We start from the raw sequence: 6,000 nt of genomic DNA, 5'->3' as shown, positions 1-6,000 counted from the left end.
GGTGGGGGTGGGGGGGGGGGTGCTAAACAGACACTGTACAGAGGGAAAAGAGACATAATTTAGCTGTGTTACTAGCATGATTCCATTTTTAAAGGAGGGGAGGGGGAGAGTCTAGAGCTCTAACTGTTTTTAGTTGCATATGGAAATATCTAAAAAATATTTAGCATTTTTACTAAGTGCGTTGAGGCCTCTCCAGTGTCCTCCTGGCTGTGGCTGCTTTGTCATTCTCTTTGACTAGCCAGCCATCTACCTTGCTGAGGCCTGGAATAAAAGAAGAACAAGAAGAAGAAAGAAATGAAATGAAAAACAGAAAGAAAAAGGGGAAGAAACATTTGAAAAAGGGTCATCTTCCCATCTGCCTCCCGTCCTTTTCCTTTCATTTTTGGAGGCGGCACAGGAAAGCCCCACTTCCAGTCTGATGAGGAAAGCGACAATCTATCAGGTACAGAACCAGGGGCTGTCTGCAAAGATGGAGGGGAATTATGCTTCGGATTCCTCTGAAATATTGGCCAAAGGCTTCAAAGAATCCGCAGCGGGAGGTGCGGGGGGAATGTCTCTCCCCAGCCCGCACCCAGCCCTTCCCACTTCGCGTCTACCAAATGACAGCCTGGTGCTCGCTCTTGGTGATTTGGCCTTGACTTCAGCCAAGCAGCTGATGCAGACGAAGGCTCCGTTTGCAGGACTGGCAAAGTGCACGCTAAAGAAAGAAGGAAGAAATTTTTCAAAAAGCAGCTCTGGGGAGGTTTCATACTCCCCCCCCCCCCTTTTTTTTTAATTTTTAAGTGAATATTTTCCAAATTTGATCAGTTCCAGCCCCTCCCTCCACTCCCACCCAACTGCCCTTTTTTCTCTCGTCAAAGCATAAGCTACAGAGTTACAGTCTCGAGATTTGGTGTATCGCTTCCTGCCCCCGCCTCCCCTCCCCGCCCCCGTTCTCCGTCCTCTATTGAAACACCTCGCCCAGCCTAGCGCACTGAGAGCTCTCATTTCCCCCCCTTGCTCGGGATGGTGCCACAGGAGGCTGTGCGGGCCCCGCTCCGCTTCGAATGGGTGAGTTCAGAACGCTATTCGTATTTACACTTCTATAGCCTCCGAATCCTACTTCTTGGTCTTCTCCTTTGAAAACTCGATTTCTATGATTTTTGCATGCGGCATACTCGCCCTGGGGGAAAGAGATGCCTCCTATTTTCTCTTCAGTCATTTGTGCTAGTCGTAAATTAAAGCTTTGAAAAGGGACTAAATCCTTATTGTAGACTATGGTTTTAAAAACTTGGGCATTTCTGAGTCTATTCATATTATTTTCCATTTTAGTCAACTATTTTGCCCAAATCTTGAAAGAGTTTTCTCTGATATACTCGTGATCGTATGTGTATGTGCGTGATTGTATATGCGCCCCCAGATACTGCGTATGTGTGTATATATGTATTAGGCTTAAATGGAATCTCAATTTTGTGAAGGAAAGGAGCTTAGAGAAGAAATACCATACCACCTGTTTGTTGCATCTTAGTTATGAACCCCGAACAGAAATTGCCTGTCATTCTTGTTTTGCTTTGCTTTGTCTCAAGAAAGAAAACATTGTTGCGCTCCTCTCAGTCCCTGAGACCCTAACTTGTGATGTTTACCGTTTAAATCCACGGGTTAGGCTCTTGGGAGCTGCGAGTCGTGCTTTTGCATCCTGGAAATTTGGTGGAATTTTATTCTTTAAAGCAAAAACAAAAGAAAAGAAAGTTTGTCTGAAGTGATTGAGTATACCTCTGAGGTTTTCATTGTTAGATGGGATCAGGTGACCAGAGAGTGGCAGCTCCTGGATCTCTGTTAAAGCAGGTATATATTCTGCTTTAATAGCGTGTTGGCTGCTATGTATATGTATGTATGTTATTGATGCCTGAGGCTTGTGGAACTCATCTGCCTGGTCTATTCCTTGAGAGCAACACGCAGTAGTATACGAGCGTAACAAGAACAGCTCAGTACCTGGTGCTTGACCTCAGAACATCTCAGCTGAAGTCCCAGCATGCCCCATGTCTCCAACTTTCAAACTCCACAGTTAATCTTAAAATTGTGCCCAATTAAAATGGGCATGTGAATAGATTATATATTCAGTGTCCACACATGTGTATCATGGATGGCTAGACAGTGAACACACAGACGCAGATAAAGGCAAACTAATAGTTTGGAGTAAAATATTAACAGGTTAAAATTCTATTCTTGCAATTCCACACAAAGGATGGAAGTTATGGTTTTAATAAAAATTAAGTCTGTATGACTTTGCCAGATTTTTTAAAAATAAAAGAAGGGATACCACCTCCTTGCTTGGTATCTTTTACAAAATGTTATACTTTATGGATATAAAGGTGGTAAAGATTGGAAATAAATCTTCTAAATATGTAAAATGAAAGCAACAGCAACAGCAAACACAATTATCGTATTCTTTGGGAGTAACAAATACTGTTTTTCATTTTAAAACTAAGAAAAATTTTATCAGTACTTAAGTTCAATCCAAAAAAGGTTTTATAACACCCAAACCGTACATTTAAAATTATCCTTTCTTAAGGTAATGGCTAGCATTACCTAGTTTGTAGTTTTCTTGAGCTGTAACTTTTTATAACTGAATGATTTCAGTGATTTAGGTCTGTCTCGTAGTTGGGGAGGCGAAACAGTAACTTACCTTTCCTTTGTTGTGAAAAATTCTGTAGAAAATTTCATTTAAACAATTTTCGTATTATTGGGCCAACATTTCTCTTCTATGTTTGAAAAACACCTAAATCAACCCCAATCCAAATGCTTTCTTCTTCTAAAGACTTTATATTGGTTGTAGCCTTGTTTTATACATGTAATTGAAGGTTAGGGAAACTGTTCTTTGCCTGTTGTTTTTTTTTTTAAGTGTTTATTGCAATTTTAGTCATTAATGCCTAATTGCAATCAAGAAACCATTTTGTATCAGAAAATTGAATTGAGAATATGAACTATGCAACGATTGCACCACGTCTTTTGTTGAAACCTCTTGTGTAGTAATATTAGAATATTACTTTCCAGTCTTTCATTGTCCGAATGTGCTTCAAAAAAAGTAGTTATTTGATTGTTGAGTCATCGTTAGCTTATATTCAATGGTTTAATGACTTCCCCTATCTTAGCTGATGTGTATGCATAGGTATTTGGAAATTACAGCAAGGCATCTATTTAACTTACGGATCTATATTACCACAGTATTCATATCAAACATTTGTAAAAGAGTTGGTGATTTTTGAAGTTAAAATATATCTGCAGTTTACTCTATGAAAATGTGTACATGAATCAATAAAAACACGCCAGATAAAATTCTTCCGTGATTTTCAATGATAACAGGTCATTTAATACAAGTGTTTTAGTTTGTATTTCAAGGCACTCTCAGGTTTTTACATGTTTTCAAGTGGATTGCTCATGTTCCGAGGTTGCTATCACACAACTGATCACCCAGGCATTTAAAAGTGCATAACGACACAAGATTTTATATTTCAGCAGGCAACTGCTTCAGTCAAGGGCAGGTTTCTCAACACCCCTTCTTCCTCACCGAGCCCATCAGTGAAGTTCAGTGAAATGAATAACATAATTGGTGGTTGGTTCAATCACTACCAGTCTAGACTAGCCCAGACGCATCAATTAGAGGGGGCTGTCTTTTAAAGGGAGAGTGCAACCGAAACAAGCAGGGCATTATTGATACTGATCTTTAAAAGTGCAAATCCAGCTTGGCAGATAAAAAAAAAAAAAAATAAGGCGGGGAACTGGGGTGGGGGTGCGTTGCGGGAAGAAAAGAGAAAGAAGTGAACTGGAGCTTTCGGACACAGAAGGACAGGAAGCTTGAGAGAAAAGGAGAGGATAATGAGTGAAATGCAATGCAGCACCTCCTTGGAACACACAGTTACAATTCAGTTCACAGGGCACACTGGCTCACCGTATTTTTAACTAGATTCTCTCTCCACCTCCTTTTTAAAAATTCCTTTTTTGCCTGTGTTTCCAAAGAAATGCCAACTCAAAACCAAGGCAGTTGGAAATTTAACAGCTCTAGGAAGCTCTAGTGAGAATAAAGCCAAATAATATGAACCAGCCAAAACTCCTTTTGCAACATTTTTCCCCAAAAGAAAAATACAGAAGATATTTCTTTTCAAGTCTCTAATTCTACCTTAAAAAAATGTGTACTAATGAACAGTATTCATTTTAAATCTAGCACCTGGGAATATATTATTATAGGCAAGATACCTTTAGGTAAAGAGCTCATAATTTTCCATTGAATACAGTAAAATTATAAAGAATGTAACAAAGGCTTTGGTAATTTGGTAGAGGGGCTTTTTGATGAAAAAAAGACAGATGATTTAGAAAGCGAGGAACACATCAAGCCTCAGGGAAAGAAAATGTTTGATTGGTATTAATTAAAACACTGCTAATATATTCTAATAAAATCAAATTTAACATTCTAAACTAATCCTCTTGGTATGTCAAAGGAAAAGAAAAGTATTATCTTATTTGCATCTCTGCAATCCAAATGCATTTGCTCATTCAGCAGAATTAATTTTTATCACCACCCTGTTTAATCTCCTCACAGATTTAGTCAAAGTTATTCTTTCAAACTAGAAAGGATCAGGGTGGGGAATCCATGGAAGGTATTGGAAGACTAGTGACTGTATTTAGTACTGGCTTTATATTTTATGATGTTCTTTCTCTTCATTCGCTGTAATGGGGTGTGGAGGGAAACGGTGAGACCGCAGTGAGAATGATAAAACGGTTCATTTTTCCTCTTTCTCTCCTTGTACCTGCCAGATTATTTAAGAATTTCAGCTGCCAAATTATACGAATGCCATTTATTTACGTGACTGGTGTTGGTCTGTTGATTAATGTCTAATGTTTTTCTAATTTCAGACTTTAATTTACCGAAAATTCCTAATGAAAAAGGCTCTTAAGCCAGAAACCAATTGCCTCTTATCGGTTATCCCCAACTGTAGATCTTCTATGAGAAAGTGGGGAAGTGAATGTAAAATTTTATTCACCACAAACTGAGTTCTTTGTTCCTTTTTTAAGTCAAAATTTCTTCAGGAAAATTTCATATTTTTATGAAACAGCAAGTTTTATGTTCTTTATTGTTAAACTCTCACAACTGATAAAATTATCCCGAAATGACATAACCAAAATGCTTCTCCTCTCATTAGTCTACCATGACTATGATATCTTATGTGAATATGTGACTAACAAAAAAAAAATGAATGGGCCATAAATACTGAGGACCATATTTGCGTGTTTCCAAAGTGAGGGGTTCTGCGTCCTATCAAAGAGATGTAAACTACTGACTACACTACCGATGATGCTGGCTTTTTGCTCCATTGCCTTTTCAAGTCTTCAACGTAAAAGAGCAATCGCAGTTCGGTTTCACATGTATTGTTCTATAATCCAGGCAATAAATGCTAATTAGTAATGCTCAAGGATCCGACCATTCAGAGTAATTATCATAATTTACTTCTTCCTTGTTAAAGACATTCCTTGCTGATTAGAAAAAAAAAAAAATTTAATCGTCGTTTTACCATTGCACTGCAGTGGAAATGCACTAGAGAGATGTTCAAGGTATAGTAACACTGTTGCGGTTGCATTCCAAGTCACCGACCTGTGCCTCTTAGCTTATTACAGATGGAATTGCCACTTAATTTCTAAGAAGAAATTCATGTAAATGCATAAAGTTTGGCATGTAGACCAGGAATATATGATTTTATTTTACAAACCCCAGGCCTCCACCTTCCCGGCCCACCCTCTTTCTAAAACCACTTATTGAGCAGAACAAAGGAAACTGCTAACTATAGAGGCATCATTAAGTGTGAACTGCAACAGCATGATAAAGTATGTGATATGACAACATATTTTATTGCACAAAAGTGCAGATAATTAAATAATTCAATAGTAACCCTGACTAATTAGCAGAAAGATCTTGAAGGAGGAATCAAGAAAATGGATCCAATCACCTTGAATAATATGCTTCGTTCT

The 6,000-nt window shown here is 38.3% G+C and overlaps 1 long non-coding RNA gene across 2 annotated transcripts in view; it reads left to right on the top strand.

The window, feature by feature from the left end:
- The first annotated feature begins 462 nt into the window (after positions 1-462).
- The window catches only part of LOC129008049 (uncharacterized), a 74,022-nt gene continuing 68,484 nt past the window's right edge, over positions 463-6,000 (top strand). The window contains exon 1 of one of the 2 annotated variants that reach the window (XR_010127652.1): positions 463-1,050. This is a non-coding gene — a long non-coding RNA (uncharacterized LOC129008049). The remainder of the gene's footprint in view (positions 1,051-6,000) is intronic. The other variant, XR_010127651.1, reaches the window with a different exon arrangement.

The sequence above is a fragment of the Pongo pygmaeus genome, chromosome 9, assembly GCF_028885625.2.
Source record: "Pongo pygmaeus isolate AG05252 chromosome 9, NHGRI_mPonPyg2-v2.0_pri, whole genome shotgun sequence".
Lineage (NCBI taxonomy): Eukaryota > Metazoa > Chordata > Mammalia > Primates > Hominidae > Pongo > Pongo pygmaeus.
The sequence above is the reverse complement of the archived record's forward strand: the minus strand, read 5'-3'. Positions and strand labels throughout refer to the sequence as shown.